General features: G+C 46.5%; 1 protein-coding gene across 3 annotated transcripts in view; it reads right to left on the bottom strand.

The window, feature by feature from the left end:
* The window catches only part of SLIT2 (slit guidance ligand 2), a 464,358-nt gene that overhangs the window by 260,401 nt on the left and 178,890 nt on the right, over positions 1 to 25,067 (bottom strand). The window lies entirely within an intron of this gene.

Genomic DNA, 25,067 nt, shown 5'->3' with positions numbered 1-25,067 from the left:
CTTGCTGCTGCATGTTTTCAATTTCCCAGGATGTATGTGCCTATCTGTCTACTATCTTTGGACCCTTGGATATTAAAATGCTGAGTACATGAATCTTTGCCATAAGCAGTAGGGCTGTGAGAAGTTTTGGTCATTAATTCGATTCAGTGGAGATTTGGCCCAATTCGGCAGCCAAATCTCCTAATTCAAATCGAATCAGGAGACACTTTAATTTCTCTGAATCGAATCATAACCTTCTGATTCGATTCGGAGAGATTTGAAGATTTGGATATAAGACACAATTTTATATGTTTTTTTTTTCTACATACCTCAAAGTACCAGGCAGCTTGTGAATGCTGAGATGGTGAGGCAGTCCCACGGGAGCATGGGGGGGTCCCCAGCATGCTTGGCAGCAGACCTGGAAGTAGACCAGAAGCACTTCCAGTCTACTTCTGGGTCCACCACAGAGCGCAGAGGGAAAGCTCGGTGACTGGTACCTCCTGAGTCTGGGGGGTCAACTTGGGTCCCCCCTATGGCTGATCACTGAGCTGGGGGGCAAAGGGGAGTCAACTGCTGACAGAAGTAAACAGAAGTACTTCTACTCCATTTCCGGGTCTGCCGGTGAGCATGTGGGGGCGTCCCCCACGTTCATGTGGGACATCCCATCCACCCCACCATCTCAGCACTCATGAGCCATGCCTGGTACCTCGAGGCACATAGAAAAAACATTTAAAGTTGTGTCTATGGCCGAAAGACTGAATCTCCAAATCAGAATTGAATCTTCAGATTCGGATTTGTTTGAATTGAATCAGGACAGTGATCTGAATCAACGAATCAAATCAGTGTCCCCTGAATTGGGTCAAATCCGAATTGAGTACACCCCTAATAAGCAGACTGTAAAACCAATTAACCCTTGTCATTCCCCTGGACCACTGTTCTAATGCAAGCCAATTTCTAAAATAAATTTCTAAATATAATTCTCTAGCCAATAGTTCCTATGGGTACTATAATTTGCTTGTATGCCTCTCACAGCACTTCCCCTTTTCTTTCCCCTCTTTTCCTGCCTCTTTCCTACATACTGCATTCTAATCACTCACTCCACTTTATGCTCTGCTCTAGGCTGTCCATTCACAGCATCTGATGAAGTAAACTTGGGTTCACAAAAGCTTGTGCTCTCTCCTTCTCTCTCCCTACATATATACACATCTTTGTCTATAAAGGTAGCAATTTATCTCATGTCTGTCAGTAAGCTTTACACATGCTTAGAATATGCCTACCAAGTCAGGGCCCTCAGAGGACTTTGGCAGTGTTCAAACTAGTTTTTGAAGGTTAAGTAGGAGTTAGATGCCCAACTGCTCAAACTATAACAGCGAGTGAGTCAGGTAGGCACTGAACAGAAGTCTTCTGGATCACAGTTTTAGATTTTTTTGATCTGGCTCCTAGTCCCTTTCTTCCCAAGTTTTCCTATTTTTAAAATTCAGGAATACTGGTACTTCCTTACTTCACATTCATGCTGTGAAATAAAATGTACTGAACTTATTATACAGAACATATAATCATATCTTGCACACCAAACCTGTATTGTTAAAACATAAATTTTAAGAACAGAATTATCCTGTACAGAAACTTATATTAATCTTGTCTGCCAAACCTGGAATTTAAAATGAAATCTCATTTAATTATAGCTTGAAATTGGTTACTTTATCAAGGAAACCATGGTAGATTTGTTTTACAAGTAATCTACCAAATACACGGAAGCTATTAAGTCACAAAAGTCAGTAGGCATCATCTATTTTAGCATGGTGAATGCATGCATTTTCAGGAACTTGATCTCCCTGTGGGGGATATTGCATGCAAAAGGTTACAGTTTCTTGCAAATCAACTAAATGGATTTTTTTCAGGATTGAAGAGCTATAAGATAAAACATAAGAGAAAGCATCGGTTGTGCAAGAAAGTTTGGAAGGAAGAGACTGCAAAGAAACCTGTTGACTTGAAGCCAAAATAAGGTTTTATTGTTGCCTTCTCTAAGACAAATGCAGATAAGCATAAGTGCAAATAAACTATTAAGTTTCCACTTACACTGTTCAAAATCTGCACTTTTGGAGGTTTAGAAATATAGTACACAGAAGTAATGCTGCCATACAGGATAATAAATATCTTCTTGTATAAGACGATGCTTTTCCTACAGAATATCATGAGCTACAAATACTGGCATCATTAATATCTATTTTTACATAAAAATAAATTTGAAACAATGTTTTGAGTTTGGTTAATTTATATAAGCACCAATTCCTATCTCTGCTTCCTTCATTTTCCCATTCCACTTCCATTAAGTTAACTGAATTTATGTCCTGTCCTGATTTGACTACTGAAAACTAATTTAATTCAATTAAATCAATATATTAATCACATTAATTATAAGAAAATGGATTTTTACTGCAATGAAATTCTCTTTTCTCACCAATTAATATCTAAAGTAATCCACAGATTAGATTCTTTCTTATAGTTTATTTTCAAACTATTAGCCAAAATGTCAAAGCAAAAGATAGAAGTGCTGATTATCCCAGTGGTTTTGCTATTGAAGATTTTTGACGAATTATGCAAAATTGAAAGGAGCTTTTCTGCATAAAACCATTGCAACTGAAATTCTAAAAAAGCGCCACAGATTTTGCTGAATTTGACAATTTAGGACATATATCCAGAAGGATGACACTAAAGGCCTGAATGCTATTAACTGGCACTGTAATAAGCGATATTTTTGCAATATTTTGATTTTCAAAGCTGGGCACTCAGTAATATGGCACCCTGAAACATTTCAAGCCATATGGCTTTTCTTTATACAAGGCAAAATTCTCCTCTCAAATACAAGGCATATCTCAACTGTTAGAATATAGTCTCCCTTATTGTTCTGACCCATAGCAATAGCAATGTTAAACACTCGAGGACTAAAATCACTGTTAGACTGGAGAATGACTATGCAAATCTGAAACAGAATAAATAGTAGAGTGGTGATTAACTGTTAGGTCTGAAAGGAGCTTACACACAATGTTTATACAATAATTTAATTTCATTTGGTAACAGACGTTTTATAATGTGTACGAATTGGACTTGACTTTAATCTTGTACCAATTTTGAATGAGCATTGGTTTAAAGACTTCAGTTGAATTGCTCCTTATCTTACACTATTGTAAATAAAGGACTCAAACAATTATACACATGTATGTAGTACCAGAAAGAATTAGAAAAGTGCATATCAGTAACAACCAAAAAGTCAAGATAAGTTTAATGACTTGAATTTGAAAATGGTCTCAGTAATAACTGGCATGTTGCTGCATTCTCTTAGCAACATCTGAAACTGTGGCACAACAGAAAGCAGGAATGTTTGTTTAACTGAAAAATCAAAGACAAACTTTTTTTACGGCCTTTCAAGTATGATTTTTCCTTTACCCCCTCCCTTGAATTAGTTTCACATTCCCCTCACCCTTGTTCTCTTGCCAGATGAGATCTCTGGTGTTCTACCATCCCAGTATGATCAAGTCACTGTGTTCCAGAGGCATCTCTTCCTATTAGTGACTGCCAAAAAGTGATGCTGAATTAGGGTAGTCGGGGAGACAAGAGAGAAGATTGAACTATCATTTGGCTACAAAAGCAAACAAAAACCAGTAAGTCTAGATTGTTGATGCCTGCATTACATTTCATTTAAATGAATTGTTCAACTGAGAAAAGGATGGGAGGCAACTCTATGATATCTGACTGTGGCAGGGCACTTGGGGTACCTGCCACTTCAAGAGATCAGGCAGCCTACTAAGCCACCAGCCAGTGTGGGCCAGGGCTGACTGGGAGTCAGCTGACCCAGGGAGCCAGCAGGTGAGGCTATGCCTGACTCAGGAGGGAGTCACCTGACTCCAGAGGAGGGTTAAGCTTGGAGCAAGTATGATCCTGATAGGGGCCAGGCAGTAAGATCTAGACCCTGCTGAGAGAACATCACCTCAGCAGAAGGGCTGCAGCTCCAAAAGTTCTGCAGGGAGCACAACATCTGAAGCAGTGTGGAAGTTTAGGAAGGAGCTCAGGGGATGGAGGAGGTTACTGGGGACCCAGTGTGGGATCTAGAGCCCTCAGAAGGGGGCTGAGAGTCTGTGGGTCTATTGAGGGGCCAGATGAACCTGAGAGAGGGGGGCTGCATTGGTCTGACTTATGGAAGACTCTGGGTGAGCCCAAAGAAGGAGAGATCTAGGGAGGGGCCCAAGAGGATGGGCCCATAGGTGAGAGAGGGCTGGCAGCCAGAGGACTCGCAGACTCTTAACTGGCCTGTGTGGGGCCAGGGCCCAGGAGGGGCCAAAAGGTTGAAACAGACCATGGCAGAGACTTTCAGAGCCAGGAGATCCTGGAGTTCTTGACTGGCCCAAGGCAGGGCCAGGACCTAGGAGAGGCTGAATGCTCTGGGGGAGTCACAGATGACGAAGAGGTCAAGGGGTGTGCAGCCCAGAACAAAGACAGCACATGCCAGCCCATCTGAGGAAAGGGGTCCAAGAGACAGACAGGACCAAGGGGCCCAGATGTAAGGTTAAACTGGAGTCTGAGGGTCCAGAGGTCAACAGCCCAGGAGGGCTGGATTACATCAAGTGGGGAAGGTCCAGAGAGGACCCAGAAACAAGACCTGGAAGACCAGAGACTGGTCATGGGTATGACCAAAAACTGCACCCTGCTGAGGCTTGGGGCTTGAGGTCATGGTGGTGGGACTGCTCATGGTGGAGCAGCCCTTAGAAAGTGCCACCAAGGCGAAACCCCAGGGAAGGGTGAGTCTGGGGTGCTCTAGAACCCCTGCCCTGGCTGCCTTGTGGGTGAACACTTGGAAGGAAAGGCTAGGTGTGCTCACCCCAAAATTAAAGCAAGGGCAGGTCCAGATGGTCTAGCAGCCCAAAGAGGGCCAAGGGAAGAGCAGGACCATGTGGGTCCAAAAGCCTGGAGAGGTACCAGGGAAGAGCATGCAGGTTGAGGAGCCAAGGAAAGACCAGGACCAGATGGTCCCACAGCCTAAGCAGGGGCCACATAAGACCAGGACCAGAAGGGTCCAGCAGCCCAGTGACAGGCCAGGAATAGTGTAGTGGGACCTGAATAGTCCAGAGAACCAGTGACGAGCCAGGAATAGTGAGACAGCCCAGAGAGGGGCTGGCTGAGAGACCGAGAGTTCCAAGGATCCAGGAAGGGACCAAATGAAGGACCAAGGGATCTGGCAGCCAAGAGGGGAATCAAGTGAAGGACTGAGGGGTCTGTCAGCCTAGAGAGTGACTAAGTGAGGGATGAAGGGGCTGGAGACTTGAGCAGGATTGTTTAAGACATCAAGAGGTCTGAGGGCCCAGAGAAGGGCTGCATGAGTGTAGGCGTGTGACAACAAGAACGTCCACAACAATGCCATCTGCAAAGCTTGAAGTGTGACATAGGGATGGTATGGAGCCATGCAATTGGCCCATAAGGTCTTGACCCACAGGCACTCAGTGGTCAATAGAATAAGACCAGAGCAGCCTCCCCCATTCTTACAACCATTAATATAAAGTATGGTGGGCGAGAGCTGGGCAAACTGTTCATAGCGCAGTTGGGTATACCAACATATAGAGAAGCTCGAGGGCCAAAGGAGGGCCATGCACATGATTAGTGGCCTAGAGACCAGGCCATATGAAGACAAACTGAAAGACCTGGGACTGTTCAGCCTGGAAAAGAGAAGACTCAGAGGAGACTTGGTGGCAGTCTATAAGCACATCAGGAGTGTCCATCAGAGCCTGGAGGAGCGTCTATTCACCAAGGCCCCCCAGGGCAGGACAAAAATAATGGGCACAAACTGACTGAAGATCACTTCAGGCTAGACATAAGTAAAAACTTCTTTACAAGCAGAATGCCGAGGGTTTGGAACAGGCTCCACCCCCCAGAGGTGGTACAGTCATCCACCCTGGTGATCTTCAAAATGCGCCTTGACACCCATCTTAATGGGGTCATCTGATCCCAGCAGTCTTTCCTGCCCAAGTGCAGGGGGGCTGGACCCGATGACCTGTCACATCCCTTCCAGCCCCTAAGATCTATGGGTTTGGGTCTGCAGGGCGTACGGCCACCCCTGGAGACACTAACACCAATCCTTTTGTCTACTTTCCCTCAATTGGCAAGTGTCACTCATACTAAACAGAAAATATTGCTATGAGCAAATGATTTACAATCTGGAAAAAGAAATAAAAATACTGAGCTCTGCAAAGACTTTACATAGGTAAGAATAGACAACTTTTGCCTTATTGTTAACACTCTAAGATTGAGATACCTTTTCATAGATTTCATAGACATTAGGGCTGGAAGGGACCTCGGAAGATCATCGAGTCCAGCCCCCCGCCCAAAGGGCAGGACGTCAGCTGGGGTCATAGGATCCCAGCAAGATAAGCATCCAGTTTCATCTTGAAGGTGTTCAATGAAGGCGCTTGAACAACCTCCGGCGGCAGGCTGTTCCAGACCTTGGGGGCTCGGACAGTAAAGAAATTCTTCCTTATGTCCAGCCTGAAACGATCTTGTAGTAGTTTGTGACCATTCGTCCTCGTCATCCCTTGGGGCGCTCTGGTGAACAAACGTTCCCCCAGATACTGGTGATCACCCCTGATAAACTTGTAGGTGGCCATCAGATCACCCCTGAGCCTGCGCTTTTCCAGGCTAAAGAGCCCCAGGGCTCTCAGCCTGTCATCGTAGGGTCTGCTTCCCTGACCCCTGATCATGCGCATGGCTCTTCTCTGGACTCTCTCAAGCTTCTCCACATCCTTTTTGAATTGTGGAGCCCAAAACTGGACGCAGTACTCCAGCTGCGGCCTCACTAAGGCCGAGTACGGGGGGAGAATGACGTCCCGGGATTTGCTTGAGAAGCATCTATGGATGCAAGACAGCGTTTTGGTCGCTTTACTAGCTGCAGCATCGCATTGCAGGCTCATGTTCATCTTGTGGTCAATGATGACCCCCAAGTCTCTTTCTTCCATAGTGCTAACCAACATAGCACTGCCGAGCCTATAAGGATGCTGCGGGTTTTTCTTCCCAAGGTGGAGAACCTTGCATTTATCGGCGTTGAACACCATCAGATTCTCATCCGCCCACTTGCTGAGCCTGTCCAGGTCAGCCTGGATCACCCGCCTGTCTTCTGGTGTGGATGCTTTGCCCCAAAGTTTGGTGTCATCGGCGAACTTGGCCAGTCCGCTTCTGACTCCAGTGTCCACATCGTTAATGAAGATGTTGAACAGTATGGGTCCAAGGACAGAGCCCTGGGGGACCCCACTGGTCACAGGACACCACGATGAGTGACTTCCATCAATTACTACCCTCTGGGTCCGACCCCGGAGCCAATTTTCCAGCCAGTGGATCGTGGGGGACCCAAGGCGACAATTGGCCAGTTTCTCCAAGAGACAATTATGGGACACCAGATCGAAGGCTTTTTTGAAGTCAAGATATATGACATCAATCTCATCTCCCTTGTCCAGGTGATAGGTCACCTGGTCATAGAAGGAAATGAGATTGGTCAAGCAAGATCTACCCGCAACAAACCCATGCTGGCTATCCCTTAAGATGTTGGCGTCGGCCAGTCCATTAAGGATGGCCTCCTTAATAAACTTTTCTGAGATCTTCCCCGGGATAGAAGTCAGGCTGATGGGCCTATAGTTAGCCGGATCCACTTTCCTCCCTTTCTTAAAGATAGGCACCACGTTGGCCTTCTTCCAGTCTTCGGGCACTACACCAGAGCGCTAAGAGTTTTCAAAGATCCGTGCTAGAGGCTGGGCTATGATGCTCGCCAGCTCCTTGAGTACCCTGGGGTGAAGATTGTCAGAGCCGGCTGACTTGAAGGTATCCAGCTTCTCAAGATGTTCCTTCACAAAGTCAGCATTAATGGAGGGCAGGGGATCACCCTCACCCGGACTTCCCGGCCCTGTAGCAGGCACGGGCGTCCCATGGGGCTGATGAAAGACCGACGCAAAGTACCTATTTAATAGGTTGGCTTTTTCCTGGGCGTCAGTTGTCAGTTGCCCCATCTGGTTCAGCAGGGGTCCAACGTTGCCCCTGCTTTTCCTCCGGCTCCCCACATATCTGAAAAAGGACTTTTTATTGTCCTTGATGCTCAAAGCTAGCTGGAGTTCAGCTGCAGCCTTGGCTTTCCTGGTCTGCTCCCTACAGGACCGGACCAGTGCAGAATAATCCTCCTTGGAGGTGACTCCCATCCTCCATCCTTTGTAGGCCTTTCTTTTTAGCCTCAGGAGGTCTGCTAGGTCCCTGGAGAGCCAGGGGGGCTGCTGTGCCCTCTTGCTGCCTTTCCTCCGAGATGGAATAGACTTAGTTTGTGCATTGAGGATCGCTCCCTTGAGGAGCGACCACTCTTCTTGAACTCCCCTCTCCCTGCGGTCACAGTCCCTTAGGGCCTCACTGACAAGCCTCCTGAGCTTGTCAAAGTCGGCTTTCCTGAAGTCAAGGACTTGCGCGTTGCTGACCGACTTGCCAGCTTTTCAGCGGATGGTGAAGGTGATCAGCTCGTGGTCACTGTCACCCAGCTTCCCATCGATCACTAGGTCGCCGACTAGGTCCTCCCCAGTAGCCAGCACCAGGTCGAGCAGCGCTTTGCCTCTCGTTGGCCCATAGACTTCTTGAGTCAGGTAGAGGTCATCCACGCACAAGAGGAAGCTCTGCGACCGCTCAGATTTTGCTGAGCGATCCTCCCACGAGATGTCTGGGTAATTGAAGTCACCCATGACAACCATGGTCCTGGAGCAAGCTGCCTCAGCCAGTTCCTGGGCAAACTCCTCGTCTAGCTCAGGACTTTGGGTGGGAGGTCTGTAATAGACTCCCACCATTGTGTCCCCTGTGCCGTGTTCCCCACGGATTTTAACCCAGAGGGTCTCCAGCCGTCCACCCTGGTCGCCAATATCGGCTTGCAGGGACGCGTAGCTTTCCTTAACATAGAGAGCTACACCCCCGCCCCTTTTCTCTACACGATCCCTCCTGTACAGGGTATAGCCATCTATCCCCGTGGTCCAGTCATGGGTGGAGTCCCACCAGGTCTCCGTGATCCCTATGACATCGTAATTGTTTGCACTGAGCAGGAGGATGAGCTCCTCCTGCTTATTCCCCAAGCTCCTGGCATTTGTGTACAGGCAGGCAAGCGCCCCCTGGGGGGCTCCTTCCTTGCCCACAGATTTTACCAGGGCTGGGGCTGGGGCGGGCTCCCTTGAGTGCCATGATCCGCTGGCTTTGCAAGGATTGTTCAGCGGGCCAGCAGTGGCGGTAGTCCCCCCGTCCCCCAGCGGGCTTAGTTTAAAGCCCGGTGGAGCAGGTCAGCCAGTCTGGCTGAGAAGAGCCTCCTCCCTAGGGGAGAGAGGTGGAGACCATCTCTTCCCAGCAGCTCACTGCCTCTCTCACCAAAGAGCGGGCTGTGGTCATGAAAGCCAAAGCCTTCCTGACGACACCAGCGCCGCAGTCTTTGGTTGACCACATAGATCCTCCTGTCCCTTCTCAGCCCATAGCCTGAGACTGGGAGGATCGACGAGAACACCACCTGTGCCCCCAGACCCTTAAGCCCCGCTCCCAAATCCCTGTAGCGCCTCATGACCTGGCTGGGAGTGTTCCGAGCCGTGTCATTGGTGCCCACATGAATAAGGAGCATGGGATAGCGGTCTGTGGGTTTGAGGAGCTTGGGGATCCTCTCTGCAATGTCCCGGATGCGGGCCCCTGGGAAGCAGCAGACTTGCCGGGCTAAGGGGTCAGGGTGGCAGATTGGCCCCTCCGTCCCTCAGGAGGGAGTCACCCACAACAAACACCTTACGTTTTGTCTTGGGGAGAGCAGGGGCGGGAGTTGCAGTTGGGCCCATGTTGCCTGTGGGGGCCGGCAACTCAGCAGGCTCTGCTGGGGCAGCAAGAGGTGCATACCTGTTGCTCAGTTGTGGCGGGGGGGGGCCTTGGTGCGGCGGGCCTTAGGGCCCTTGACCACCTTGGTCCATGCCCCTGGCTGGACACAGCAGGAGGTCCCAGAGTCCTCCTCTGGCCTGGAGGGAGACTGTGATCTACCCTCTGCCTCCTGGGGGAGAAGGGCCTGGCAGTAGGAGTCTATCTCCTGCTCACAGTCCCTGATGGCACGCAGTCTCTGGACTGTGGCCTGGAGCTCCTCCAGCTGGCGTGCCAGAGACCCCAAAAGGGAGCAGACCCCGCAAGGGGAGGTCGCCATGCTCCCAGGCCCCAGAGCCTGAAAAAGGGACAGGCAGCCCCCGCAGCCGAGAGCCAGGGGCTCCGTCTGCGTGGAGCCCGGAACCAGGGGCTCCGTCTGGGTGGCCATCTCTGAGGTGCCAGGGGGGGGGCCGCGGAGCCCGAGGGGACCCTCGGGGTGCGGCGCGTGCCCATCCGTGTCATGCCTCTGGTAGGCTGGCTACAGCTGGGACTGTCTACCCTGGGGGGTGCGCAGGCAGGGTCTGGCGCCCTCCCGCACGCCCTCCCGCATGAACTCCACGCTAACTCACGCGCCGGCAGAGAAGCGCGCCTGCTTGTGCAGCCTGTTCGCGCTGCTCCGGTCGCGTGGCTCCCTGGGGGGCTGGGCGAAGTAGGGGCCTGGGCGGGGCCTGACCCGGCCCGGCTCCACTCAGCTGCCGCCTCCCACACACACACTAAGGGGGTTAGCCCCTTCTCTCCACGGGCCCCGCTTACCCCGGCTGCGCTGGGGGTCAGCAGGGGGCTCCGCGGCTGCTGGAGGGTTTCTGGGGGGCTTCGGGGGAGCGGGGGCGCAGCGAGCTTTCACCCGCACGTCTCTCGCCGCTCCCGCGTCTAACTGGGCTTATTCCCGGTCGGCGGGCCCTTTTAAACTGCGCGCATGAGCAGTGGGCCTGCCGTCGAGGAAGCTGCTCTTAAGGCAAATACAGGGGCCCTGCCCGGGATTTGGGGGACCCTGCCTTACTGGAGGGGGGCTGGTGAGTACCCCCCCTTCTCTCTCTCTCTCTCTCTCTCTCTCCCTGGGGGGCTGGGCCAAGTAGGGGCCTGGGCGGGGCTTGACCCGGCCCGGCTCCACTCAGCTGCCGCCTCCCACACACACACTAAGGGGTTAGCCCCTTCTCTCCACGGGCCCCGCTTACCCCGGCTGCGCTGGGGGTCAGCGGGGGGCTCCGCGGCTGCTGGAGGGTTTCTGGGGGGCTTCGGGGGAGCGGGGGCGCAGCGAGGTTTCACCCGCGCGTCTCTCGCCGCTCCCGCGTCTAACTTTTTCTTTTCTGCACTGAACAAATAAAAACAAATAAGAACTATACTAGTTATTTTGATTAACTTTGTTAGTTTTAGCTATGAAGTGCATAAAAATGTTCCAAATGTCAAACTATCCTAACATCAGAAACATACACACAACTACCTAACTAGGTATTAAGAAAATTACATCTCCTACATGAAAGTCATTTTCTCATTTTAAAATTATGTTATTTTAGCATTAAGGTCCATATTACTTATGCAAGTTTTTTCCTTTTTGCAAAGTATTTTAACATTTCCTGATGTTACTGTAGATACCAGTCAAGACAGAGTTATTCTGGGCAAATGGCTAGCATACATTGGAAATTATGCAATGCAAAATATTTTGCAAAATAAAAAGTTACATTTTGCTTTTCTTCTACCACCTATGCCACTTCTTTTTATAAGTGAGTTAGCAAGCTATTTCAAATTATATTAAGTCGGAGTTATGGATTTGTCTTGGTTTGCATAAATACTGTACTTCATATGTATTATTTAGAGGTCCCATGATAATGAATTGACTTTCGGAACTACAAGTCTCTCTTATTCATACTGTTAGTATATAACAGAAGTACAAGCCATGCAGAACCCAGTTTATTTAAAAATGTTCAGGCCTATGATTAAAAAGATGGTGAGAGAAACAACATTAAACTCATCATCATCAAACTATTAGGAACACAAACGAACCACCTGAACACATGTATGAACATCATTTTGTGAGCATCTTGTACTCCTAGATCCTTTCCTGCATGCATTTTTCATAGTACCAGCTATGTTCCAAATGATTTTATTAATTTCAGTACTTTTTTATTTATTTTCAGGTGCAGAGAGAAAAGACTACATGACTATTTGACAAAAATTCTGCATCCCATTTTGATCAAAATATCAGCTTAAGAAAAAACAAAACCAGAAAACCAAAACTAAACACACTGTTCATTTAAAAAGCTAAATAATTAATTAAACAAAAAAATAAATTTTGGTCTCTCACAAGCAAAATCATCTAAAGGAACAAGTACATTAAACAGCATTAAAATATTAAGTAATTTCATCCCCGAATAAATACTATAGTATCATTATTATATACATTTACCAGTGAGTTTTCTATTTCTCACTTTTTAAAATTATAATGAAACTGAAAAAAATCCTACACCAACATCCAGACATGATCAACTTAAGCTGATATAATCATATCAGAATTGCAACAGCAGCTTTCTCCTGCTCTAATCACCTGACATAAAAATACTGTAAACACTTATCAACCCCTTTTCTTCTCCAATAAAACAAATAAAGTTTAATATGTGATTTTTTTTCAAGCCTGTAAGAACTGAACATCTCAGATGTACAGCTTGGAAGTAAAGGAGTAAAGAGGCTAAATAAATATCTCTGCATGAAGGATGTTTGCCCTAAGTGGTACAATAAGGCTTTAATTAATGTGTTGGTGGAACAATGAGGATCAAATTCTCTGATTCAATTATGATCTCTCACAGCACACAACAAGACATGTCCAAGATAAAGACAGAACACAGTTTAATCTTAGGATACCAGAATAGTACCTCATGGACTATTCCAGTCATCAAAATTTAGAGTCCCCCTATGGATTCTTTAACTTGTACTGAAGCCAGTTCAGCCTTTGTGTCCTCAGAATCAAGGGATATGCTCTTTAGAGGCCCCTTTCTTCATTTAGATGCATCACATTTGTCCAGTAGAATGAGCCTCAACATCTCAAAAGAAAAGAGCCTCCTGGATTAGTAACATATCTGCCTGAAACTGGGATCATTTGTTTTATTTGGCAAAGAAGAACTTGGAAGATTACAATGAACAACATGACTGAGCCGTTTCACTGATGAACCCTTTCACTGATGAACAACATGATTGAGCTGTTCACATTTGTCCACATGTTGGCTAGGGACAAACATTCAAAAAGCTCGAGCCTGAAATTGTTTCAATCTTTGCAGGTTAGTCTAACCTGGCTAGGCTGAACTGGTTTGTAACCAGACAGACATTCTCTCTGGACTGGGGTGGGAATGTTGCCAGCGCTGGGCTAGCACTGGAGTAAAGGGTGATGTGCAGTGCATGCATCTGTTGATGATACAGAACTTTTAAATCTCCCTCCCTGCTTCTTTATACTGTCTGCAGCAAACTGACAGGCAAGCAAGCCAGCTGGGAGTGTTTTGCTAATATTTATTGCCTCATCAGCAAAACAATAGCCTCTCTCCATTAGTTCAAACTCTTCTTAAACAGCTTACCAGCTGACCTGTTGATTAGCTCCAAAAAGCCCTAAGCAGTCACTGTTCTGTCTGCCTGTCCCAGTGAAATTGGAGACATGCACGCAGACACCTCTCAGTATTAGCTAACATATCACATGCCTAGGGACCGTGGGGCTGGAGTCTGTGCTGTGGGAGATGGGAGGGAGTGAGGTAGGGATCCCTGCTTGAGCAGTGAGCAGCAAGGGGATGGGGGGTAGTAGGGCAGGGGGAAGCAAGGCAGATCCTACTGTACCTGCAGTCTCTGTCAGAGCTCCAGCCAGAGGGCAGTGGGGGAGAGCCCAGAGAGCATGCTGGGATGCAGGAGAGTCTGGTTTATCTTAAACCAAGAAGGGGTGTGGGACAGACATTGCATAAACTGGTTTGACCCAAATGAGTTACATGTGATATTACATTCAGGTTTATCTCAAACTGGTTTCAGCCACTTTCAAACTGGTTTATGTGCACTGAACTTATGTTCTGTTACAGGTTTAAACCAGTTTCTGATAACTGAAACCAGTTTCAATTTGGCCAGAAGGTCAGCCACAGCCAGCTGGATCCAAGGTGCCAGTTCTGAGCAGGCAGGGTCCTGCCACTGGCCTCCCTAGCAGGAATTCTGGTGTTCCCTATTGGAAAACTGAAAAATCCCTGATAAAAATAATCCCAAAGTCACTCTGTAAAATACCCCCAAATCCATGTTCCTCCATAAGTAAAACAAAAGACCACTATAACGAGAGAGAGAGAGCAAGACAGAAACAGCAATCAGTTGAACAATGTTTTATTGATATATCTACAGTGGTAAAGCAAGTCTCTTTTCATAATAATAAAGTGAACTCTAAATACATGTTTCATGAATTCATGAATACCAGTTTTGCTGCACTCTCATAAGGAGATGGCCCACACACAAGGGGTTTGGCCCCCCAACAGGGGGTCCAGCCCCCCAACAGGGGTTTCAACCCCCAAACAAGTGGTACAGCCCCCAAACAAAGGGTTTGGCCCCCCAATAGGGGGTCCGGCCCCCTAATGGGGGGTTCAGCACCCACACAAGGGGTATGCCCTCCATGGGGGCCAAATGTTCCCCACACGGGCTACCACCCCCCCTACAAGGCCCACATGCCCCCCAACAGCTGCCCCCTCAGCCGCATCCTGCACCAGTTGCTGCAGCCCCCCCAATGGCTGCCCCACCCAGCCCCACCATGCCACTCCCCCAGACCTCCCCAATGTCTTCCCCACCCAACCCCACCCCCCAACTTGCACCCCCAAGCCCCCATGTCTAACCCCACAAACCCATGCACCATCACAAAACCCAGAAAAAAAACAGGAAAAAAAAGGGAAAAAAAAGCCTCTGCTTACCCTTGAAGCAGGGGTGGGGGGGGCTGCAGGGCCTCCTGGCAGAGCCCCCCAGGCAGCACAGGACAGTGCAAGGGCAGCAGGGCCCGGGCTAGGGCTGCTGGGGCTGTCACCCTGCCCCACACTGTGGGGCGTAGCCCCAGTTAGCTGGACAGCAGCTGAACTTCTGGGGATTTTTGTTTTGTTAAGTTATAGGGTGGGGGGGCAGAGATGGGAGCGGTCTTGGGGTGATGGGGCTGGCCAGGGCAGGGGTCAGGAGTCTCACGGGGACTGGCAGGGGGAGGGGCTGGCCCCGGCAGGGCTCAGGGGCCTCAGGGAGCTGGTGGGGGGAGGGGCCAGCTCTGGCAGGGGTCAGGGACCTGGGGGGGCTTGAAGGGGGAGGGGCCGGCCTCAGCAGGGGTCAGGGGTCTTGGGGGCGGCTGACAGGAAGAGGGGTGAGCCCCAGCAGTGCTCAGGGGCCTCAGGGGGACCGGTGGGGGGAGGGGCCAGCCCTGGAAAGGGTAGGGGGCCTCAGGGGGGCTGGCGGGGGGAGAGGCCAGCCCTGGAAGGGGTTGGGGGTTTCAGGGCAGCTGGCCAGGGTTGGGGGGTGCTGGGGGAGTGGGCGGTGCCATTGGTGGTCCCCCCATGGTCCTCTCCCACCTCCTCCAGCCCCCCCGACCCCTTACTCACCAGCACCAGAGCCCTGGTGCTGAAACATGTTGCCTGACCGGCCACGTGTTCCAGCACCAGGGCAAGTGGCCAACCATAGAGACACTCTAACAGCCAGAGCATCTCCATGGAGGACCCAGCCTCCAGTTGCCTCAGGGCACAGTCCGGTACCATGCCCTGCTTCGGTTTTTTAAACTTCAATATTTTTTGACCCCTGGATATCCAGGGGTCTAATTTTCTCCCCACACTGCAAGTTTGCAGTACAGGGAACGTTTTTTTCGTTCTGGCACCCCCCGGGCTTCTATCCTGAGTCACTACAGGCATGTGCATACATTTCCTCAGTCCAGAGCGAATGTCTTTATGGTTACAAACTGGTTCAACCTAGCCAGGACTAACCTGCAAAGATTGAATCAATTCAGGCTCAGGCTTTTTGAATATCTGTCCGTAGCCCACATGTGCAAGTGGGACAGAAGTGGCACAGCAGCCAGACTCCACTTCTGACAGCCCTGATAGTGGTAGCCCCTTCCAGGTGTTGCTGCCAGTGTCACCACTGCCACTGAACCCAGCCCTACTTCCCAGGCACCCAGCCTATTCACACTGCAGCCACTGCCGAGAGCAATAGATGAAGCAGGTGGGAAGATGGGGTCTCCATGGAGACTAGGACAGAACCCCCAAGGGCATGGTGTGTTTGGTCAGGTGAATGGGATGGGGCAGCAGACAACCAGGGAGCAGTATCCAGGAGTAGGATTGCAGGGCGGTAACAGTGTGGAGCCATGTTGGGAGCAGATAGCACTGGGCCAAGGCCAGGGGCAGAGCCGCAGTCACCAGCCTGTGATCCTGGCCCCAGCCTCGCCCACCCATTCCATTCCTGGACAGCACACCCCATCCACTCCCGGCCCCATCCTATCCACCTGGCCAGCCACGCCCTGTCCGTGGGGTCCCAAGCTAGTCCCCACCCACCTGTCCATTCTGTCTGGCATCTCCAGACCAGCCTAGTAATCTACCACTTCGGGAGTTTTAGTGAGCTGTTGTGGGCAGGGAAGAGGAATGGAGGTGGGAGGGGTGTTAACCCAGCCTGGCACTGCAGAGGAGACAACATCTTACCAAAACTCCTTAAGTGGCTCTCCAACCCAAATAATTGCTCACCCCTGTGTTAACAGCTAATGGTCTCATTCAGGAACATGTGCCCCAGGTACATATAATGAAAAGTCAAGCTGACCCAAATCAGAAGTATGCACCTGGAAACAATAGGGGTGGGAAGGGAAAAAACCCCTCAATGCCCAAACAAACATAAAACAAAAATAGACAGGGGAACACATGAGAGAGAAAGATCCTGGCTATCTTTCCCCTGCCACTATTAAACTTAGGAAAGTCAAGTCCCAGAAGATTAAAACACTGAGTTTTCTCATTCTAATGGATTCTCACTTTTAACATTTATTTACTATGCTGCGGCCATGTACACAGGTTTAGCTTCTATGGGGAAAATCATGATTCTCCCAGCAGTAGTCACAAGTGTGCAAAAGTTCAAGCTTTTTTCCCAGAGCAAACATACCTGCTTTGGGAGAAAAATAACCTGGGAACAATCAGAATTAAATTGCCCCTGGGAGAAAAACTCTCAGGGGAGACTGAATGTCTGCACCTTGTCCTCAAGCTTAACTCCTCCCATGCCTTCCCAAGACTGGGGCCTGGGAGGCAGCTGTTCACATCCTTCCATAGATGGAAAGGGGAGGGGAGGAGCAGCATCTACCACCTGGTCCCTGCCTGCTTCTCACACTAGAGTTCCTGGTGTGTAAAGCAGTCAGGGGTTTTGCCACACTACTCCCTCTGCTTGGCTCTGGGTGCCCAAGAAGTGATGCTCTCCCCTGCCTGCTTCACCATACCCCCCACTCCCACTGCAAGACTCTTCAGTGCAAGAAGCATACAGGGTGCAAGGGGATTTGCCTTGCTGTCCCAATCTATATCAGGAATGGGAAGAATGAAATAACCAACACTTTCCCCAGACTAGGCTTACCCTGGTCGGGTGAAGACATAAGGAGCAGAGGGATGAGGGGGGCAGCTGCAGACTGAAAGTCTGTACTACTTCCTCTCCCAGAATCATTTCTAATGGTAGACATTTTCCACCACAAAAAATGCATGCATGTACATAGCTAGTAATGGATATTATAGATAAGTAGAATATATTATCTTTACTGTTACAGGAAACATCCATTGAAGGTTAATGATGTTGTTGGATAATTGGCTGTTACGTGCTGCGCCAAGAATGGGTGATGTCATGCTTTGCTCAAGGCTGTCAGGGATGCTAATAGGCACCCTAGTCTGGACTATTTGCATAGTGGGCCACACCTACCTGGGGCTTTAACTGGCAGACATTAGCCAGCTAAAGACTCAATCTGGCATTTGTCTGGGCCTCCTGACTGGCTGTTGGGAAAGCAGCTTCCATGTTTAGCTTCACCTGTGGCAACAGACTCCAAGAAAGCCAACAGCTCTTGCTGAAAGGCTGCCTTACTGAGCTTCTGCGGTCTAGTACTCTGGTATCCTAACCCTGCTTGCTCTCTTCTGGACTTCAGTTTCTGGATTTTCCTTTGGGTTTGGAAATTTGGCCTCTGATTCCTGTACATTGACTTGACTTGTGATTTGGACCTTGCCACTGAATTTCCTGTGGATCTGGTAACTTGGTATCTGTATTCTGACCCTAGATTAGGCCTGTGTTTTGGACTCTGCCACTCCATCTGATCATCCTCTAGCGGCCTAACCACCAGGCAAGGCAACCCATGACATGGTCTATTACAATGACAAAGAAAATATCATTCAACACTGTGTCTTCAATCTAGAGAAAAAGAAGATTCTGACAAGGGGCATAGATGCAAGAGGGGAGAGGCTGGAGGGGAGGGACTTAAAGCAAAAACTGATACAAAGCCTAACCTTGGAAAGGGGTACATTTCAGTATTGTATCTTTCTTGGTGCTTCTTTGGCAGTAGCATGCAACTACAGCTGATGCTCAGGAATCGGATGGAGTAAGCATTACAAGTTTCTAATGGTTTTGTATTGAAGGGGATTAGGATTTCAGAAATACTGATTGTTCCCCTTTTTTCTAAGGCAGATGAAGGGCCCAATCCACTCATTATGGCAGCAAATATAAAATCCAGCCAAGGGACAAGGATGGAAATGAAAGATGGCAGTTACAAACTTTTTCCTCATAAAAAGGTGACAATTCCTAGTTCCACAACTTTCTTTTTCCGCCTTGCTCCAGTAAGGGCCAGCTCCAAATAATGGCTTAGAACTTCCTCAGTTACCTTCAAGCTGTAAATTATCGTCTCTACTGGTCCCACATCTAGCACGTTTAAAAACACCCTGGGGTAAAGATCTCAAAACAACTAAGCTACGTATTTACTGATATACAAAAAAGCTGGCTTAGTAAAACAATGCTGTAGAACATTTGGTGATTTAAACAAAGTAAGAATTTTTCTAAATGTTTTCAGGTAAGGCCAATTTAACAGAATGGTGTGGATCAGTATCTTGCTCTATGTTTTTTTCTTTTTATTACAAAGATAGATGTGATATCAAGCACAAATGCTAATTAAAACTGTTAATTAAGGGAAAATATTCAGTAGTGTGTGCGTGTGTGTGTGTGTATTTATATATATGTGATACATCGCCAACACCCCCCCCCCCATCACCTTCAGTTTACTAATATCAGGGATCTAGATAGTAAGGCAGAAAGAGATTTCCCCAATCATCATTTGCTCAGGTCCATTAAATGGACAGTTGTTCATTTACATCTACAGGACATGCTTTTCACAACCTGGAAAGCCAAAAAGACACCTTGCCACAGGCGGTATATCATGTCTCCCCTCCCCAATACAACCCCCATGGCACAACAGCTCACCTCAACATTTTTGCCCCGCCTGTCTAAAAGCCTATTTATAACCCTGTCTAACATAAGCCTCTATCATATCACTTTTTCTGTTTTGCTGCTTTCTAAAACACTGTTTACATTTGAGATGCTGGATCATGAAACTGAGGATGCAAAAAATATAAATTTTAGTAAAGAAACTACTCTCACATTAAGCTTGCTTCCTGAGTGACTTCTTTTCTTGTGCCCCTTATTTTGGACTTTGGTAAATTGAAAATATATCATCAATTGAAAGCTTAAGTATCCAGCATTATTTTTTTCTTTTAAATAAGTTTTGCCTTTAGAGAATAGTCAGAAAAAAAATCCCAATTTCTAGACTTTTTATTTTAACTATGTTTCTGAAACAAATCTAGTATTGCACAGAGAAAACATGTATACCTTTACCTCTGTTAAAAATGTATTGAGTATAAGTGGAGTATATAACCCATTCATGGTTTAAACTTACAATAATTCGCAGTCCTTCTCAACAAGCTTACCACAGTTCCTTATGCCAAAACAGAAGACAAAACACAGTGATATCCTCTTAATGATATCTTCAAACTGCTTACTACTAACATTTAATTAAAAGTGATATGTACATAGACAAATGAGACCTCTCGCATTCCTTGTCTTCCCAAAATAGTTAATACCTGTGAACTTGAGTTTGTGATGGTCTGTTAACTCTTTGACAAGTGAGCCTGAATAAAGCCCTTACAGCTTGTTGAAACTCTGCTAACTTTGCACCTGCACAGGGCCCCCAACTTAAAAGAGGCCATATGGATCAAGTGCTGTTATAACTGTAGTTAGTCATCTGTATCAAAATCACAGCAGACTCCTTCATAACAAAGTCTCCTTTTTGTTGTTAATTAAGACAGTACCAAAAAATATAGTTACTTATTCAGTCATGAGGACTGAATGCTCCCAGTAGGTAGCCTTTTCACAATTCAATGTCCCTGATGGGATTCGAAGAGGAAATGAAACAACAAATTGTACTCCTGATGATCTAAGCAGAAGCTGCAATTCCACAGGGAGTCCTGGTAGGTCAATTAGTTCATCATGCTAACAGAATAGCAATCGTGAAACCAGTGTCCCAAAAACAAAGGTTCAAAAAAGTGAAGTTCTATGCCTTGCTGTAAGACTGTCTCTAGTAGAGGTGGTTGTTAGTGCACAGGGTTTGGGTCAGCAATAGCACATTTATTGAGGATAAAAGTAGCATAAGAATGCTGAAGAAGTGGAATTATAACTGTATGGAAGGATTTGTTCACATGCATGGACTGGAGGCAGTTCACCTTCATAAAAATCTCACAACTTATTGCTGGTTTTGAGCGTGTTCACCTTACTGAAATACTATACTCTTAACTATTATTAGATAAATATTTGTAATGCTAATATTTCCTTACATGTCAGAGTACAATGTTCCAAACACTTCATTTCTTACTTATTGTAAACTATTCTAATATTTTTGAAAAGTTGTTTCTATTTTTGTACTTTATCCTTTTAACATATTATTGTGATGTACCAATATGGAAAAAAGTTCCTGTAAATTTTGTAAAGTTTGGCCTATATAAAACACCCTAATTGTAATCAATTTTAGAAGAAGTGTCTATGAAAGAATTTAACTCAAATAGCATAAATTACAATTTATAATGTCAATAATTATGGCAGTACCAAGCATTTAAAAAAAAATTAACACAAGTCTTATTTTCAATTTTATTTTAAATAATTCATAACCTACCAGATAGCTGCTTTTATCATCATACCTTTGCTTCACATAGAGACGATACTACGACTTAAGATAAAGAGGGAAGCCATAAATAGGTAAAACAAGTCCATATTTTAGTACAGGCTGTACATGTATGCATATGGTAGAGATCCTGTACTTGGAAAAGAAACTAACACTAGCTGGCTAATGTTGCTTGAAATGAGAAGAAACAGTTTCAGCATGCTCTGGACAGCATGGGCTACCATACTGTATGTTAGACTAGAAACCTGGGATTCTTAAATTCCTTCAATCAGTTGCTCTGTGACTTTGACCAATATTTTTTTAACCATTCTTGTCTCCATTTCTCCATCTGTGAAATATGAATGACAATGCTGTTATTTATCTACTTTATAGTGGCAATTGAGGATTAATGACTGTACAGAGCTTTGAATACTAAAAACAGTATATACAATGTCATATAGCTGTACTCTTTCTATAAAGTAGGCACATTAGTAGATTATGAATGCAAGAGATCTAACAATGAAAATGCTACATTTCCTCCTGCAAAGCCTCTAGAAATAGTTGAAGGCTTCACAACAAAAGAATATGTTGGTTTTTATGTTAGACACTGGTCACAGCTGTACACTAGCAAGGTGCATAAAGAAAAATGGATTATTCCAGCCTAGTTTAGTTTACAGCCATCGGCTACTGCAATATCAGACCTTGGTGCTTTATTTACAGAGCTCCCCACTGACAAAAGATAGCGCTGTATAATGAGTACACAAATGCATTTTCAAGAGCACATCTTGAAAGCTGGTTTTATAAAATGCCTTCTGGCTGCAGTATTTGGATGTACTGTATGCTGACAGTCAGTAGGGACAACAACACAGATGTGCTTTGTTGGCTCCTAATTGATTCAGTCCCGAGTAGTATTTAAAAAAAAAGCCAAAGCTTTACAGTTTTATGAAAATTTGATCTCTCCTTTTATCTCTATGTGGTCCTGCAAGTACCATAGGAAAAGGTGTGGTGACTAGTTATGGGACAACATATTCTTGTTTGTATTTTATTCATATTTTCAAAAACAGAAGTTGTGCTTTCTTCAGACAGCATATCCTGCCTATAATGTCATTACCTTGAAATACTGAACAGCCATTGGAATTAAACAGCATATTACATTTCTCTCGTCTAAAGAAAAAATGTAATTTTTGACCAAAAAAGCTTTGAGATGTTTATATGAAAAATTACGTAGCCTTTCTAGAAATCAGTTAAATTTCTGATCATTCTTTTTAACCTTTTTCAGAGCTTTTGATGCCACACAGATGTATGTGTTTGGCTAACAAACTAAGACTTCATTAAGTATTTGTATGACTGAGAAAAAATGTTGTAATATCTACCAGCTTTTCAGGTTTAAGTATAAAGACATAGAAAGATAACAAATATTACATTCCCAATTGATGGTTACCAGAAGTATTTATGATTACTTATCAAGAATTCTGGTCATCTAAGTGGCAACAATAATCATTCTTCTTCTTAAGTCTGACTGTATGAAGGAAACTGTATTTAGAGACAAACATGGTAATACTGCCATAGAGATACGACTGATTTTATACTATATGATTCTTTTCTTACAAAAAGTATATTTATAAAATAATTTACTAAAACCAAGTTTGAAGCTGAAACTAGAGTAGGCTTTCATGACACTCAATCTGTAAAAGACATTTAGTTATTTGCAACAACTATAAGATTAAAAAAAAACTTAAAATATGCTGACTTCATCCCTTTAAGGAGTTCTAGAAGAAGGGAAGGTATGAAAGCATAAGAAACATGATGAATAGAATGTAAACCTCAGCTCTGTTACAAGGTTAGCTCACAGGTTACATGGTTTAACAATTTATTTTACATTCCTAGGGACTATGCATATATTGTCAGCTGTAAAAAATAGAGTCAAGCGGAACTCAAATACAAGCCAGGAGTACAAGTTTCCTTTGCTTTATGCAGGTTCCGTACGTGCGAATTTGCTCTTATGCAATGACCCTTTTTATATTAAAAATTCATTATATGCTAGGTAAATTCACTCTTATGCAATCGGTGTGGTGTCAGCCCGCAGTCAGCTGCTTTGCGCAGTGCACTCTGAGAGTGTATTGTGAGAGTGCCACGCACCAAAATATAGTCTCCTGTGTAGATCTGTGCTCCTCGCTCATTGTCTGCAACACGTGTTTTTGTACCTGCCATCCCCATTTGGGTTTCCAAGTGTCCTGCTAGCTTATCTCCTACCCCTCTCCCTGGTCCATCAAGGAAATGCAAGAGAACTTCACTAACACTGGAGACAAAACTGGAGATTTTGAACCACGCAGAAGCTGGTGAGGGGCCAGAAATGTGGTAGAAATGGGTCTGGGGGTCAGTAGAGTTGAGGTCTTGGAATGTATCCCCATTTGTTACATTGTAAAGTGGGTTCCCTTTATGCAAATTCAAGTTATGAGCCATTTTCCAAGAACACGTGTACAGCATAAAGTGAGGGAAACCTGTACCTTATATGGTTCAACTGAGAGTATTTTAATGTAATAAAGGGGTGTGTGTGTGTGTGTGTGTGTGTGTGTGTGTGTGTGTGTGTGTGTGTCCATAATGCTTTTGTGCAACTGCGCATGTACTGCCCAGAAGGCCAACAGCAATCACCTGCAGGGGCTCCACCTCCTCAGGGAGGCGAGAGCCCCAATGCTCTCTGGGAGGAGGTGGAGTGGAGGCAGCAGGAGGGAGAAGCTGCCACCACAATCACCTCCTCAGGTGCAGGGATGCCCCACTGCTCTGTGGGAGGAGGCAGAGGTGGAGGCAGGTGGGGGGGAGGGAGTTGCTGCCACCTCAGGCAGAGGGAAGCCCCACTGTTTTGCAGGAGGAGGTAGAGGCAGGAAGGAAGGCGGGCAGTGGGGAGGGAGCTGCCGCCGCTGCCTCCTCAGGTGGAGGCAAGCTCTGCTGTTCCACGGGAGGAGATGGGTGAGGGGGGGGGAGGGAGCCACTGCCACCATCTCCTCAGGGGGGAGAAGCCCTGCAGCTCCATGAGAGGAGGCGGAGGCAGAGGAGGCTGGCGGGGGGGAGGGAGGGAGTCACCACGCCGGAGGTTGGAGGAGTCAGTGGCAGCAGCAGAGGGACTATTTATATGGCCAGCCCTGAAGGGGGGGGGGGGGGAAGAGGGCAATGTAAACAGTCCCTTAAACACTCTGTCATTCATGATGGGAAATTGGCTAGTGCAAGCATAATACAAAAGCCAAATAGCCAAGTTCCAGATGTTTTTCCAGGTCTCAGTACAAAAGCAAAGCTAACACTATAGAAACCATGGCAAACATCTTGTTAACAACAGGTAATGTAGATAATTCATACTCAAGAGATATTTCAGCTGCCACATTTTGCACTATTTGCTCATTCTTCATACACCTTACTCAGCAGGGTGGGGAAGATGGTTATGATCTAAAGGAAGAATTTTAGGTAGGAAGTGATTCTATCAGGATTAGTTTTCCTCCATGCCATGGGAACAACTTCTTTGCAGCTACTTATGCAAACCCCTGCTTTTCCTAATTCTTACTCTTATGTGTTCCTTAAAATAAGCAAAAGAGATTTCAGCAACCATAAAAATGCACTGCAACAATTATGAAAGGGTATCTATCTGTTACAACCAATGCTGCTTCAACTTGACAGTTGTCCGGCTATGGACAGAACTTGCACATAAACCGGTTTAAGTGATAAGAAACTGGTTTAAACCCATAACAGAACAGAAGCTCATGCACATAAACCAGTTTCAAAATGGTTGCAACCGGTTTAACATAAACCCGATTGAATGTAGTATCAGACTGAACTGATTTAGGTCAAACCAGTTTATGAAACTTCTGTCCCAGACCCCTTCCTGGTTCAGTTTAAATTGGAGTCCCTCAGCATCCTTCACAGCCCTAGGCTAAGCTGTGCTTTCTGCTCCAGAGAGCAGGGCTGGCCCCACCCCTCTGCTCCCTAG

Source organism: Alligator mississippiensis, chromosome 2 (genome assembly GCF_030867095.1).
Source record: "Alligator mississippiensis isolate rAllMis1 chromosome 2, rAllMis1, whole genome shotgun sequence".
NCBI classification, from domain to species: domain Eukaryota; kingdom Metazoa; phylum Chordata; order Crocodylia; family Alligatoridae; genus Alligator; species Alligator mississippiensis.
This window is presented reverse-complemented; position numbering and strand designations above follow the sequence as displayed.